Source organism: Halichoeres trimaculatus, unplaced genomic scaffold, assembly GCF_033239565.1.
Source record: "Halichoeres trimaculatus isolate MK-OKI-2021-1 unplaced genomic scaffold, fHalTri1.1 fHalTri1_scaffold_9, whole genome shotgun sequence".
Lineage (NCBI taxonomy): Eukaryota > Metazoa > Chordata > Actinopteri > Labriformes > Labridae > Halichoeres > Halichoeres trimaculatus.
The window spans coordinates 26739085-26756688 of NW_027437188.1; positions in this window are offsets into that span (position 1 = coordinate 26739085).

Below are 17604 nucleotides of genomic sequence, written 5' to 3' on the forward strand. Positions count from 1 at the left end.
GGCTCAGCTTCCTTCGTAATAAGATTTTGGGAGCTCGCTATAAAAATGTAAAAATGTACCCAATGGTGTCTTTTGCTGTCTCCCTGGGGTTTGAGCTGGAGAATCGAGCTCCCACGTCACATCCCCGCAGCACTGACAGCACGCGGCGAGGCGTCGTCGTGAGCACCGCTTCGTCACAGGGGGATGAGGTGCTGCCGCTACACATGTCAGCATGCTGCTCTCTCCTCGCCGCTATAAATAAGATGTTAAAACCTGGTTCCCCATCCCGCTTGGTTCACTAAGTCATCACAACAGGGGGAGACTCTATGAGATTCCATCTATCCCATCAGCTTTGGTGCAACTCTCCCTCCATCCCACAAGCACCAGGGAGGCAACTATCAGAATCCAAAATAGCGGAGTGTAACATCATTGAAATGATTACCTCTATGGAGCCTCACATCAGTCAGCGTGGAAAGGTGCCTGCTCTAGAGATACATCATTTCAAGGTCTTTCTCATGAAAGTGGGTTTTTGATCAAAGCATCCCAAATATTTGAGGATGTCTGTGCCACGTTGAATTTGTACACCTGAGGAAGAATGCAGAGATTCTTTTGAACACAATGCTTTGGTAAGCAAATGCACATTTTGAGACTCACTAAAGGGCTCTGTAGAGGTAGATAAATTTGATCTCAGAGTTTTATTAGCAATTCTCTGACTGAGATACCAACATGGACTGTTCCTGAGGCTCAAAGCGACAAGTGGCCACGCGGTCTGTCAACACCGTGAAGTAAGCAGGGGAAAATGAAAACCACCTCTGCTTCATGTCCGTCCTCCTCATGTGTCCTCTGCAGCCCCATCAAAGTCAATTAAATTCAAGCCTGTCAGATCAAACAGGCCTCCTCTGCTTTCCTTCTCTCTCATACGCACATAATGGCCCCCCGCAAGGACACAAGGAAGTGAGGCAATGCCTTTAATTCCCGGTGAGGAGAAAGAAAGCTGACATTTCCAGACAAGCGCCAGTTCAGTGACGAGACGCTGTGACGCACATGTGCTCTGTCCACTGCTTCAAATTAACAACATGCGCCATGAAAAGCGGGACACACGACAACATATTCATTGCACAACACCCACAAAGGCGTTATGAAGTCCAAGAACACACTGTACACATACTGCAGGCACATCCAGCTCTCAGCCTTCAATGCCAGACATCTTTTTTATCCACCGTGCTTCACCTCTGATGCACTGCTGTTGTTTCTTCTGAGTCTTTCTGCTCTACTGCCTGGAGGGTTCAACATCCCAAAAGTACTGTGAGGAACTTTCTTCTTTGTGACCCGTGAGGAGGCAGCACATCTTATCTCTGAGCCGGACTCATCCTCCACATGTGTGAGTCGTGTTTTCTGACAGTAATCTCATCCTGCTGTCTTCAAACAGTCAAACACATCAATCTGTGAGAATCTTTTTCATGGGAAATGCAGAAAGATGAAATGAAATAATCATAAAGAGGCTGTCCAGGCAGAGTGATGTTAATCCCCTGTTTCATACTGAGCTAGTAGCTGCGATAACAGGGATTGAAATTTAACTACCTGTAAACAGAAAGCGTTAACCCATCCACACTTCACTCAAACATTCTTAAACTTATGACGCTTCAAGTTCTTAAAGATTTGATTTTTCTTAAATCCTTATTCCAGGAGATGGAATGAATTTTATAATGAGTGCACAGCTGGCAGTGTAATCCCAGATTCTCCTGTCCGCATGTCATGTGTCTCTGAGCAAGACACCCAACGCCAAATTGTTCCCAATGGTGAAGCCAGAGCCCTGCATGGATGCTCTGCTGCTGACAGTGTGAGAACATGTGTGTGTGTGAGTGTGTGTGTGAGGCAAACTGCTGTCCATTAGCTCTTCTGGTCAGAGCTATTTCTGTCCAATCAGGATAAACATCACTTACTGAGTGTCAGCCTCAACAGGAGCAGGAATGCCTTCACTGTTGTGCTCATTTATTTATTTATTTTATGAAAGTTTTTCTAGGATCCTATTAGAAAGACTAGAGGTTACTGTATGTCGCACAACTTTGAGAGCTTAACGACCAACTCCACACATTTCTTCAGATTATAAAGTAATACCACTAATCAACTGTTTTTTTTTTTTCACTTTTAGCATTATTCTTTTCCTGAAATCATTTCAGTTTAATAAACGTGTAATGTTTTTTTTCTCTTTGGAAGAATTTTTTTTAAAGAAAAACTGTTGATAGAGCTCATGGCCAAGTGATGAGGCCACACTCAGGCTCGGCATACTGTGGTTATAACAGTGACACCCATCAGCCTGCATTGCTGGTCCACCACAGATAGTGGATAAAGAGAAGCGTCCTGTTTCACAAATAAACAGTTTATCTAGTTTAAGAGTGAAGAGAATGAAATGGAGACCACAAACACTCACACAGAAAATAAAATATTAAATCTCACCTCGAAATAAACTTAGCTTGATGATTGGATGAAAACACAATGTTGACAGTATCAGATAGGGGACCTTAAAGAGGGGGTATTGTGCTTTTTTAGGAATCATACTTTGTCTCTGTTGCTTTTAGAGAGCTAAAAGAAATTCCTTTTTTGCTGGTGTTTTTGAAAACTTTTATTTCAGCCTTAGTCTGAAACACTTTGTTTTAGCTGCTGCCTCTTTAAGACTCCCTGCTCAGCAAACCCCCTGTTCTCTGATTGGCCAGTCCTCTTGAGTTCTGTCAAGGTCAGAGCTATGGACAGTTCTTGGTGTTTGAGGCACAAGTCATTTCAGCAAGTCTGGTTAAGATCTTGTTAAGACCTTGTTACATTTTCAGAGCAGACTGTCTTGAACAGTTTACAGACAGATTCAGGGATTTATGAAACATATGAAGCTGTTTTATTCTGCCTACATTTAGTTTGAACATCCAGCATTGTTACTATCCATGTTTCAAGTATGGGGGAAAAAATACCACCCCCTCTTTAAAAACATTTGCTATTTCCATGATCACCATAGTCGTTGCAGGAGGCAAAACAATGAATTTTTTGTTCCTCAAAAGCAGGGGTACATCTCCTAGTAATTCCAATATACATAGGCTTTCTTTTGGTAAACTGTTTTGGTAAACCTTGCCGCTCCAAATAGCAGTATCAGTTATTAGGTGTCACAAGAAGGTGGCTATGAACTGTCACTTTTTGCTCACATTAATGGTGCATCATTTCCCTTTTTTTCCCTACAAAAAAGGGCTGATCATTAGTTGTCACCTTCAGTCCAACTAATACAATGATGGGGTTTCATATATCAGATTTTTTGCCTTCAAAGTGACACTGCTGCTGCAAGTAAGGAACAAGAGAGATGCTCCATACTATAAATAATGTAATCAGTAATGAGAAAAGGTACATAATGATCTCAAAAAGCACAAATGGATCTTTTTTAAAAGTACGCCAACACAGAGATTTATAGCATTTATAGCATTTCTTTTCATATGTCGTTACCATCTGTCCTCATGTTACTTTTCATCAAGGTTATATATGAAATACTGTTGCAGGCAAGTCTTTCAAAATGCAGAATAAATGCTGGTAAAGATTTGTATGTGTGAACTCAGGATATTGTAAGACCTTGTTAATTCCCGCAGAGGAACAGAGCCGACACAGAGGAGCCTCCTGTGGGAAGGTCAGGGAAAGGTTGCGCTAAGAAACACCACCGACTTAATTCTCCTCCTGTTTTATTCTCCTCTCTGTTTTTATTACTTAATCTCTTCACGGAAAGTTCAACAGAGGCACACAGACGCACACAAATGCAACATGTCAACAGTGAACATTACTTTTGTTTGCTGTTAGTACTCACAGTTCTTTGTTGTCAAACAGTGACTGTGTTTTGTTTGATGCCCTGCAGCACGAGAATGACTCTGATCCTGAGCACAGATCAGCCTGTTCTTCTGAGCGTCTAAAAACATGTCAATACTGAACCAGAAACAGTCAAGTTCAATCCACCGGGAAGGAGTTTCTTTACCCAGAGGAATACAAACGGAGATAAAAATGAAAATCCTATCAATTTTTTAATTGTTCTCCTTAATCATTCATGTGTTTTCTTGACAGGAAAGGTTTCCATTCCTCACTGATCTCATCCACTGATGAAACCAGTGAAACAGCAAAACTTTATTGTTCATGTGTTTTGTGTGGAGAGACCAGAGTTGGGATGTGACTATGTGTATGATGAAATTATCATGTTTGGGCTGCAACTGAAAACTATTTTGATAATCAATGAATCTAGCAGTTATTTTGTCATTTAATCAATTAATCAGACATAAAACATAAACCTTTTTCCTCAGTTCCCTTTATTCCAAACATTTTTTTTTTTTTTTACAATATCAGTGACAAGAGCGTAAAAAGTACCATTAGCTGCATATTTTGTGGCTGGTTCATATGTTAAGGATGCAATCAATTACGATAGCTGCTTGCTTAGGCAGACATAGCCTGACTCCTGTCAAGCTGTCACTCAGGTTTTATTGTTTTCTTTTTTTTTCTGGAATGAGGAAAAAAGGGGGGAAACAGTATGAGTGTGCGTATTAGCAAAGTAAACAATATGCTCTTTTGTTAAAATTCATATCAATTTCAGTTCAGCATAGCACAACCCGTTATATCACCTGTATCTGTAAGGAAGTAATCAAGCTCAGATTCATAATCCTCTTTGCGTACACTTCTAATGTTTGTTTGATTGTGTTTTTTTTTTGACATGGTTGCTTTCAGGTCATAAGACGTCAGTACAGGATTTATGAACTGTGGAATTTCTCAGTTTGAAATTTCAAACTGTCTTTATTTCCTAATTTCAGAATTACAAAATTTAATTTCAGTTTGCTCAATTCAGTTTTAGTTTTTACAGTCACAAATCTCAGCATATAGTTTTCCTCGATGCCAGTAAATGTATCAGACTGATAACAGTGTATGTGAGAGGCTGTGAGCCCGTCAGTCATCCCTGATACCTATGACAGGGATCTGTGCGATATAGTATACTTGTGATTGGGTGATGGGCTGAGGAGGCAGTTAGTGTGTGTGTGTGTGTGTGTGTTTGAGTGTGTGTTCAGTGAGCCAATGAAAAATCTTATCAAACCCCTCTACTGCAGCTAACTCTAATGTTAGTTTCATGAACTTCTCATTGCACACTCTCACTACCAAGTGTTGTTGCACTATATCGTTGATGCACTGTTTGCTTTACATGCACTTTCCATCTTTACTTGATTCAAAATGACCACACACTGAAAAAGTTCTAAACCTAACCACTTTCTCCTCTTTCACTATATTTGATGTGTCATTATTATCATTATCTCCACTGAAGAGGTTATGTTTTTGGGAGCGCTTGTCTGTCTGTCTGTCTGGGAACAACGTAACTCAAAAAGTAACGAACACACAGGAAGTAAAAACAACGATCTTGATGAAATTTTCAGGGAATGTTCAAAATGGGATAAAGAAGAAGTAATTAAATTTTGGAGGTGATCCAGATCACCGTCTGGATCCAGAATTTTGTTAAAGGATTCTTTGTCATTGTGAGATTGGGCCGTTTTCACCATGTGTGTATGTAACTCCATCATAAATGCTCAGATTGCTTTGCAAAAGAATACAAGACAAGGTCACCATAATTTCTGACAGATGTAAAAGTACGATCCATATCCTGGCAATATTCTGGATACTAAGATCCGGAATATGGAATATGTACGGGGTCATCATAATTTTCAACACTATCAGGTAACAAATTATCGTACAAACCTGCAACTAACACCAAATTGTAGCAGACAGTCTGTAGAAAGGGAGTATTACATTAAAGTAGGACTAAAGTGTTGTGTGACAATCACAAAATGCTTGGGGGAGGTCTGCGCTCTCTCAGTGCTTTTCTAGTTATCATTGCATCTGCATTTACATTCAACACAGACAACTCCATAACTCAGTCAGGGACGCAAAAGTTGCGTGACACAACACATTGTTCATGAAATAAGTTGTCAACGCTTTTCTTAATCAATTTTTATCATATTAATGTTAATACCTGCAAAAATTACAAATTAGCTTCGCTTATTCTGCGTGTAGCGTACTTTTTCACATAAAGGTTAAATAGACAGTTGGGATTTTTGAAGTAGAGTTGTTTGATGTACAACTTAATTTTTTAAAAACATGATTGAACTTCATGGCCTGACAGCCTTTACTGTTGGTCAGTATGCACATTCAGTGGAACACCTGGGGGGATATTCACACACTTTTCTTTACAGCCACACTGATGACAGATCAGATCAAAGGTCTCTCTGCATCCTCGCACAGTATTAGGCATTTTGTCAGCGCATGTCACAAATACATACATCGAACATGACAGAGGCCTGGGACTCAGAGGTTAGAGGTTTCATTTCTGCCACTCATTCATCTAAATGCGGTCTATTTGAGATGTGCGAGGTTAAGAGGCCACAATCACAGTAATGCCGTAATTTAAAAAGGGCTAAAATGGAGCAGCACACCGTAAAGCAGTATCACATCCCCATGAGCTGTAGCATCTTATGTGTTAATGTCACACTCAGAGGAGGGAGCGCTTTATGCAAACAATGAGTGAAGAGCTCTCCTGTATTCTCTCTGCTCTACAGTGAGAGTACTCGGCTCTCCTCACGGGCCTTCCAGAAAAACACTGGCATCAATATGATGACAGTTTGTGCTCACTTCTCAGGCACCTATCCTTCTTTTACCTATTTCATGGATTCCAGACTTTACAAGTATGAGGATTAACTTCTTTTCTTAGCACACCAAAGTAGCAGGAACTTGAAGAAAAAAATAAACAGAAAAAATTCTCTGCTCAGTTTACTGTGACAGACAACAAAGAATTTAATATTTTCCATGTGGATTTTCCTCTAAGCCTATTACGCTCACCAGTTTAACTGATTTATCTGTATGTTTTAATAATGAGGAGGGCTTACTTTGTAGTCGTGTGTTAATGTGTTCGCAGTGCAGTTCAAAATGAACGGTAGGTTTTGTTCCTCCATTAGCGTGAGACTCAGGCTTCATTTCTCACGGCATGGTTACTTAGTTTTGTTTACAAAATAAAAGTCAAAGCTCTGCAGGAATTTCAGACAGTTTTAAACACAAGAAATTGTGAAATATAGAAGTGTATTGAGCAGAATGTGTGCACTACATGGTAAACTACAGTAGGTTGTTTATGATTATCCACAGTTTAGCATTTCTGTATAATATAGTTGTTTTTAATTTTTTTGTTTTTAATTAATACTAGTGTGAAGGTTGTTAAGTACATGTAATGAAGGACTTAAGGGGTTGCAAAAGCAGCATGCATGGAGTAATTTTATATTTTATCTCATTGTGTCAAATAATTTATCCTGTGCTGTATCAAATCTTATCATATCAAACAATGTCATATCATAATGTTTCATCCTATCATGTCATATGGCATAAAACTGCATTGTATTGTATTGTATTGTATTGTATATAGTCCTGTATCGAATTGTACAACATTCTGTCATATAGTATCATAACATATAATATCCTGTGGTATCAAATTATATCTTGACATGCTGTACTATATTTTATCATGTTGTGTTTACATACATCAAATCATCTTATGTATCCAATGGTATTGTGTCGTGTTATTCCCGTGTTGTATCATATTGTCTTGTATCATTTCATATTATGTATTTTTGTATCATATTGTGTCATATCCTATCATATTGTATCTGATAATATCATATTGTGGAGTATTGGATTATATTTGGTATGGCTTTATTGTACCATTTGTATCTAATCATCTTGTCTAATTTACTTAACAATCTGTATTCATTCAAATTGTACCATCATATCAAATTGTATCATGTCAAAATACATAATATTTTGTCATCAAATATTTTTCTATTGTTTCTATTGTTTCTATATTTTCTATTTTTCCTGCAAATTAGTAATTTCATAAATTTAATATTATTATATTTATTATTCTTATAGTATTTTCTGCAGCTGCTGTGACAAAAAAAATCCCCATCATAATACAAGGGGATCATTTAAAGAATATTCTATTATACTTAACTCTATTCTATTCTATTCTATTCTATTCTATTCTATTCTATTCTATTCTATTCTATTCATACCACATGTTAAATACAAATGTTTCATATCAAATTGTACAATGTCATACTGTATCATTTGGTATTTTATTGTGTGATTATATCATATCAAATCATGTTTTGTTGTTTTGTAAAGTACTGTAGCGTATCATATCATGTCCAACCATTTCTTATTTCCTTATCTTCTTACATCAAGCAGTACTGACTCAAGTTTTGTCATGTCATATTGTATCTTATCATATGATATTGTTTCGTGTTGTATCATGTCAAATTCTTTTGTATTGAACTGTATCACATCTTTTCTTATTGTGTCGTATCCTGTCCTTTTTTTATCATTTCATATCATATCCTATCATGTTGTATTGATTTTGTTTTGTTTGTAACATATTGTTTCATGTTCATGCCATCACATCCCAGTGTGGCATCATGTTATCATGTATAATGTGTTGTATAATGTGTAGTGTTATATTGTGTCCTCTTCTGTGGTATCCTATTGTATAACGTTGTATCCTTGCTGATCTTGTAAAGTATTTTTACACATTTTAACTTATTGTAGGCAACTATTTTCTACTATTAGGGATATCATTTCAAAGTTGATCAATTTTCAATGCCAAAGCCTTAGCTGTTCTGTCCCCAAGTGGCCAAAAGTTTAGATAAACTTATTTAAAGTTTGAGAAATGCAGCTTATACCAAAATTAAATTCATTAAATTCCATGGAAGAAGAATAATGAAATTTTAAAAGTAAAATTAAAAAGTTCATGCTTACTTTGGAGACACCAGTTCAGCAGCAGAGTAGCCAGGTGTTTAATCAATGTTCATTATACAGATGTATAATTTCAACCATACACACAAGCACACACACACCAGAGTAAGTGAAAGTTTGCCACTGAGTAATCAATGGCCGCTGTAATTAAAGGGCAGCTTTGGCACAGCTTTTCTAATCCTGCACATAAATGATTTTGGTTAATGAGGGAGCATTTACAGTAACAACACAGACTCAGCCAACCAAAGCCAGGCGCCAGCGGCAGCCAATAAGCAGTGTGGCGTCCAGTTGCTTATTGATCAGTGAGGGTGGTTAGGGTCACTGCGTGTGAGCTCCATCATAACTGCAGGTTGCTTCATTATTGGCTTTTTAATTACAAGAGACCAGAACAAGAATGCTTGTGTGTGGTCAGTGTGGGTGTGGGGGTGTGTTGACTTCAGTATCATTCTAAAAAAGAAAATGACCCGTGCTGGTCTTTGTCTGTTGAGGCTAATCTCTGTTAGATTATGTCTTCCTCTCATCAGTTGGCCTTTAAATGGGACAGCCAGGCTCTGAATCACCTGTTGTCTATGCAAGATCAAACCTAATGGCCCATAATGCATCTTTACACAATCACTCCATTCCTCCTTAGCCCGTAGTCTTCTGAAACGCCATTTCAAGTCATAATCACTTGTAGCTAAATCAATATCTCCTGTCGGAGGAGCGAACAGGGGGACTACTCTTTCGCTGCGTTGTCATTCAGACGGTTTGCTCTCCCCGTCTCTGTTGTCTCTTATCTAACTCTGCTCTATTGTCAGCTGCTTGATGTTATCTAGTCGACAAACACACACATACCCCTGCACAACACGAACAATTATATCTGCACAGTTTTCAGACGTACCTGCATTTGAAGGCGAGATTCCCTCTCAACATTTCAATTATGAAGCGCCTTGAACACTGCTTGCTTTTTATTAACTCTCACCACATGCAGGATACCCTTCTATAAAATCAGCCATCCCTGCAATCCAGTGAAACATAATGTGATTTGAAACAATTTAATCACATTCACACATGTTGACATTTGTTTTTACGACCACATTACAGAGGCAAATACAAAATATACTTGCTTTTCACTCTCCCTGAGCAGCACAGCCATTCAGAGTGAGGTTTTTTTCTTCTTTGTTTCATTTGTTTCCAATACTCTGATTCGTCTAGCTGGCAGGAATACAGCAGAAGATAATTGAAACTGTGTCATTAAACAATTTTGATATTTGCAAACGAAGGTTTTCATATTTTGTTTATCGCATTCAGCACTGCTGCATTTCAGTGACAGATAATGTGGGTTTTGGCCAGCCTGATGTATGAGTTAATGGAGGCTGCAAGTGTTTTCACAGAAATAATTGCTTTTGCCTGCATATGCACGATGCTTCTGGGAGAAAAGGAGCTAAGCTAATACTCATTTTATAAGACGTGGTGTGTACACAGCCTGCGGTGTTTTATTTTCTGTGGACACAAACATTTCTTCATCTCGAACCACAAACGCTGCTTTCAACAACTGTCTAAAGTGTAGTGTCGTAATAATGCTTTAGTAAACATGTTGTTGTGATTATGGGTGCAAAGTTGCTGAGTAGTTTCAATACGTTAAATTAATGAGGAAAAACACAATTAGCATTGCTAGCTCAGTCCCATGAGAAGACAGCACCACACCTGTTTGATGCAAAGCATCAGTATAACTGCACAAATGTTTCGCCCGCGGATATCATTCGCACTGCTTGACTGAACCTGCAATAAAATTAGTCACGAATTAGCTTCAAATCAACACCTCTCCATCTCTCTTTGGCTGCATTCTCCAGAACAAGCTGTCAGGAGTTTAGCTGAAAGAATGACATCCCTGAAGGCTCACAGAGCCATCATTAAGGATCAGAAGGGCTGACAGGTAAGTCAATATTTGTCAGACCATTCTCGGTGCCAGGTTGGATTCCCATTTATCCTGCAACAAGCAATAAGAGCCCCATAAGGCTCCAGTGTCCTCAAGTCTTCAGTGACAGCTGTTTACTGCTTAAAGATGCAACCACTGGCTTGTCAAATCAGATTCTGAGGTGTGTCACTGCAGGCAGCAGCGGAGGAATCATTCCCATACATTCTTTCAGCTAAATTACAAACACGGTGCGGCAACAGTACTGAAAAGACACTCCAGTACCAAGTGTATTTATCTTGTGCAAATGTTGAGCTTAACATTCAGGCCACAAAGTGAAGATCATCTCATTAAATCATCTTTTTTATGCTGTGTTTGAGTTTTCTATTGTCAACACATGCCACCTCAGGCTGTGACATTCCTCAGTGTCATGTAGGAGGGCAGGGAGCTCCCAGGACAGAGTCATATTTCCAAATTTAACTTAGTACGCTTAGTTTTGAGCTACTGGCCGGATAAGTCCAGATGTCAGTTTCTTTTCAAAGTTTTACAAAAAGCTATAACCAAGCACTCTCCTGATTGAAAATGTTTCATGATATAGAATAGAATAGAATAGAATAGAATAGAATAGAATAGAATAGAATAGAATAGAATTTTATTGTTGTTGTAACAAGTACAACGAAATTGAAGTCACAGCAGCAATCAAGAAAAAAAAGGTAAGAAAGTGTATAGAAAGTGCAAAAAGGTCCATAAGAAAATAGATGATGGCAGCTTGACCATCATTCTTCAGTTCAGCCAGCCTCCACCTCCACAGGGTCCAGGACTGATCTTCTTCAGTCATACTCCATCTCTGTCTCTTGGATCCTGTCTGCTCACAGCAGGTGAAGTTCTTCCAATGTGGCGTTGGTGTCTGATGTTAGCTCCATTAGCCATATCTGTGAATAGCATGATGCTACTCTGCCCTCTGGTATTACCTCTGGTACTGGGTTAGCACGGCTAGCTTGTCCATCTTATTGGAGATAGATCTTATGTTCCCAATAAAGATAGATGGTAGGACAGGTCGATGTCGTCACTTCTTAGCTCACACCTGAGAACCAGCACATCATCCTCACCTTCTTCTCCTCATCTTGTTGGTAGACATCAGGCCTTACACCAGTTAGCATTGACATGCTACAGGCTGCTAACAGCTGATTTTACAAGTAAACAATGCAGCCATGGTTACATGTAGGATCTCCAGACAAACACACGAGAAAAAGTAGTAAAAATATCACTGAAGACACAAAAAGTTTGGTGTCCATCACCAACAAATGAACCATACAAAGTAATGATCCACTCCAAATGCAAAGATTAAGAAAAAGAGACGGGGAAAAAATTACAAGAAACAGACAAAGGAGAGAGCTGCTGCAACAGGCAGCCATAGCCAACAGGGCGGCGCCTAGCAAATGGGATGAAAAACTGATTTTAAGAAATGCAGCCTGAAAATTTTGCTTGCCACATAAGCAGCCATTTCAACTCAGTTAAATCAAGAAAGTATATTGACTTGTACGATCTCCCAATGAGATATATTCCTGGACTTGTCAGGTTGTCAGATAAAGTATGAGACAAATAGACTTGATAAGACTGAGTTTTTGTAGTGGTAACATTTCAAGTCCTGAAGAAACAGTGCATCTTTGCAAAAAGCTCTAAATGCATTTAAATTATTCAGAGTTGAGGTATTAATCAAGGCCTTCTAGCCATCATTATAGGAGGATACATAATCATATTAATCATAAGATCATTCATATTAATGCATTACTGTTAAAGCAGTAAAATGAGCCTTTTTTCAAGAGACGACCTCTGAACAGTCTTGTGAAAGAAAAAAAATGAGCATTTGCAACTCCTTTACAGTCTGTATTTGTTTTTGTTTTTTAAAAAAAAAAAAAAAAAAAAAACAAGAACATGATGTTCCAGAAAGAAATTGTTTTGCAAAAAAATATATAATAGTTTGAATTAATTGCTAGGAACGTGCTTTAAAAACTTTCTTCACTGTCTGGGTGCTATTTTCAATCAAGTATTGGGACCTGAAAACCATCAAATTCTGTTTTAATCAACATTTTACATCCCAACTTTTTCAAATTGGAGTTGTAGTTAAGACCCCTCTATGATTTTAACATACAGCATGTGGACATCTCATCACTGAGATGAGAATTTACAGGCTATTTGTTCACAGGGATTTTCTTTTAAAAAGAATAACAAGGAAGGGATTATTGAAAGACCTCCATGGAGAAGCTGTCACTCCTTTAAAACATATTTTTGTTTTTATTTCTTGAGGTTTTGTTGAAAGGGTCATTCCACCAAATCACAACAAACAGTTTCCAAATTCTCCCAGTGGTGTCTCGCCATTCGGATAAATTGGCTTTTGTTTGCTGCGGTTTTAAGATATCCAGTGCTCAGACTAATGCTTCACCTCTAAATAACAGGGGTGAACTGAATTATTTTTGTGGTGGTTGAAATATTGATAAAGAAATTAGAAAAACTCAGCTGCAGCAAATTTGTTTCCAAAAAACAAAGCCTGGGTTAGTCTGGTTTATCTGAAAACCTCGCTGTGAACTTTGTTTTATTCAAACTCTTTTCTCTTCAAAAACATGTCCCTGTTAAACTTCTCAAAGGAAGTCTGACACAAACTGACGTCAATTTGCTGACTTTATAGCTTTGCCACTTTTACAGGTCACAGATAAATGTGTTAATAATTTTATCACAAAAATACAAGAATAATAAGTGCAACAGTTCTCCCCAGAGGAGTTATTCTAGGCTTTTGTTCCCTGAGGTGTTTTTAACAAGAGATATTCTGAGGCATGTGTGAGTTTCAGCACAGAGTCAGTGGTTCTGCTTCATTAGGTGTCCCAGTGAACCACTCTCCTACAAAACCTGGACCCTGGAAGTGGCGCACCTAAAAGAGGCACAGCCACTATTAACTTCAGAAACTCGTCACACCTGTGCTCTTCCTGATATGAAATGTCAAAATGTCTGCTGGGAGAAAAGTCGATCCAGGCAGCCAGGTTGCTTAGAGACACCTGAAAAGTCACATTTTGTTCTCCTCTGGTTAAAAATGTTCAACCTTTTTGCCCCCGAAACAACCCCCTGTGACACCACTATCTTTTCCAAGAGTCGAACGTCACAGCTTCCTGGAATCCACCTGAACTTCACTGCAGAAAGGTAAAAAAGTTAAACCAGGAGAAAGAAGCAAAAGATTTTTTTTTTCAGTTTCTCTCAGAAGCAACATAATTTGTGAGCTTTGAGAACTGAGTTAAATAAAGTTCCAATGCTGGTGGAGCTATTTCTGGCATCTCTGGTCCCATTTATTTTTACCAGTGTAATATTGCATGACTCACATTTGGAGCCTGGATTGAAATAACTCTTCTGGTTGAATCATTTGTGCAGAAGATTAAACTTTGGAAGATGTAATGGGTACAAAGTCAAAAACGAAATAAGTAAGGTATGAAGTGAACTACTTTTCAATAAGAAACAAAAAAAATCAGTCTCATGGGTTTAGTACTGCCTAAAGTGAAAAATGAAGTACACAAAATGCACCTTAAAGAGCTTGACTTCAAATTTTGAGACACTCCTTGTTGAAGACACCGTGTTTTCAAGTTCAACAGAGAACAGTTTTTAAATCTGAACACCCACACCAGCTGTTATCAGACCACTAAACAAGTCTTTAATCTTTAGTCATGAAGACTTCAGGCGAGGCCAAATGTGTCCAGGAATGAAAGTGCACCACTTTTTTTTCTCAGTCAGCTGCAGCCCCACCAGATGTGTTTATAACACATGAACAAGCCCTCCTCTACAGACAACAGACAAGTCTATTTTTCTGTAGCTCTTTCTTCATTCCCCTTTTTTTAATCATTTTCTTATCAGTTTAGCTGTCTTTGGATTTGGAGCCAGTCCTTACTTTTTATGGCTCGTTTTTTTGGCCATTGACACCAAACTGGTTACGTTTGCAGTGGTGTTTTTACTTTTTTGGTTTCTATGCACAGTTTGTCCAGAGATCCTGTGTGTAACCATGGTCGCACTCTTTACACATGAGATTTCAGCTGTTAGCAGCCCATAGCATTTTGATGCTAACCAGTGCTAGGCCTGGTGTTCTCTGTGAGTTGAGGAGAGGGAGGTGAGGACCACATGCCGGTACCACGGTGTGCCAAGAATAGACAATTTCAACCTGTCCTTTCATCCATTGTTAAGGGGAATGTAGGATCTATCTCCAGTTAGATGGACGACTGGCGGCTGAAATACACCAGATGCATGTGCTGTGCGTCTCCGTTCTGTCACGGCAAACAGATCAAATAGATTTCCATTCAACTCAATGTATCAGCGTACACAGGATCTGTTCTGTTGCAGTACGTCTGCATGGCTGCTCTGTCATGTCGCAGGTAATACACAGCCATATTATTTTTGACGTACTTGGAGCTACGATGCATAATTTCAGTGTAAGGAAGATCAAGCAGGACAAGAAGTGACCAGAAACTACCCAAAACACCAAGTGACTTTCAAAATAAAACAGACCGTGTCAAAATTTCGTATTTAGCTTGACTACAATGATAAACGGACATAATCAGTGGAGCCAGTCCAGGAGGTTTGAGGTTTTACAGCCCAACATGAATATAGAGAGACTTATCTATAGGGTGGGAACTCCTCGGCCTGTGACTCCAGCTGTCTGTCCGTCATGCAGCTTGTCAGACTGAACACACAGCTGGTGTAAGTTGACAAGATGCAGCGCAACAGAGTCGCACTGCAGACGTAATTGGTGTATTTGAGGGTGGGCCATGCTAACCCAGCACCAGAGGGAATACCAGAGGGCACGGTAGCATCATGCTATTCACAGACACACAGCAATGGAGATAATACCAGACACCAACGCAACACTGAAAACAAACTGGTGAGGAAAGCCAGTTCACTCCATGACCCTGTGGAGGTGGAGGCTAACTGGAGGATCATGGCCGAGCTGTCATCACAGATAGACTTTCTTTTTCTAGTTGACATTTATTATATCATTCTATTTGTATATTCTTGATTTTTTTTTTAATTTACTTTGCACTATGTACTTGTATTGCAGACTCTGAATTTCTCTTTAGGGATTAAGTGTACATTTTATAATATTCTATTCTGCTCTATTTGATTCTATTCAACTGTATTCTACAAAGGTGTCTAGTACATACAACCAAACTGCTCTGATGAGGAGACAAACATCTGAAACCAGAGAGTTTTTTGTCAGTAGTGTTGGTGATATTGTTTTTACAGCAGTTGTTGCTGTAATCACTTTAAATGTCATGTTTATTGTAACTGATGTTTTTACTGACATTATTACTGTTGCCATTGTTCAGTTTGCTGTTTTCATTATTTCTGTTGTTGCTCAAGTTACAAAAAACAGCTTCAGACAAAATGAAACAGATATTCTGTGAGGAAAGGAGCCTCATTTCAGTTTTCACAATTTAAACTTTGGCTCACCCGCAGGACATGTGTCCTGCTTTCTTAATTTAAAGTCCTGAGTCTGATGTTGCTCTACACCAACCCCTGACCTCTTCAAGTGCATCTCTACAGCCATAATTTCTACAACAAGCTGTCAGTTTTACCCTAAAATGTGGTTGTTTAACTGACTCACAGGTGATAAGAAACCACTCGTTAACTGCTACCTCCCATCAAAGCTCCAGATCACGTCGGATAACATCTCATCAGGCTGATCTGACTGTCTTTTTTTCTACTGAAATGGAAACCTAGGTTTATGGGGAATGTAGAATGTGATTTAATTGAAGAAAGCATTGAAATGAGAACACAGAGTAATGAGGAATCATTTCTGTATTATTTCTACTTGAGAGAAAACTGCACTGCCTTGCAGTGTGAAAATGATAAGCTTGTTTTTCTGTTCCTTTTTATCTGTACCAGGAACTGTGCTATCTCTCTCCTTTAACTCCTGTACTACAGTGTTTATTCAGAATAAACGTCTTACAGAAATCCCCAAAGACTGAAACCTTGCTCCTAGTGACACCAGATCCAGGGCTCATGTCTTTATCGGGATAAAGCAGGGCACAGAACATGGCAGGGGACAGCAGCAGGCCTTCTGTCTTCATACGCAGTGTAAACCTCCGTCTTAAGGGGTGGTTGCTGATTCCAGGGCTGACAGGCATGAAAGAAAGGATTTAGATGTTGACCCAAACATCTCTCTACCTAGCTTTTGAAGCCTGGTGTCACTCATTCCCACCACCTTGGTCTCTGCTGAAAAGTTTCCAGCACAGTCAAAGACGTATCCTCAGGTGCAAATGAGAAATATTATCCTCCCTTTGCTTGTCTGCTGTTTGTTTCAGTTTCTGTTTGGTTCATCGGTGCAGCTGCATGTGGGATAAACAGTCCAAATGCTGGCCAAACACACTCAAACACACGCACACACGCGCGCATACACCGTTAAATTCTGCCCTGCAGATACCTCACCAGGAAAACTTCAAACACAGTCCAGGAAACACAGAGGTCACTGCCTGGCCAAATCAGAACTTCAATTAGGAAAAACAATGGGTGCTGGTTCAGGCTACTCCTGGCTTGGGGAGACATTCCCGCCCACACAGCGGCGTTATCTCTCCCACTACAGACATGCATGCACCGCCTGCAGCTCCTCACAAGACACTCTGCTGGCACTGGACGTTTCTTGTTTAATTATAGATCTTCAGCTGCACATTAGCTTAATTTTACCTCATTAATGATTGTCATAAAGCATCCCTCTGCTACTCACTTTCCTGGTTTTTATTAGCCAAACACAAGACGCTAAGGCTTTTAACGATGCGAAACGATAGCTGGAGGGGATCTGCTGATTTGAAGCCACGTCGGTTAGCAGGGCAGCAGCTGAAGCACCTTGACAGCTGGGT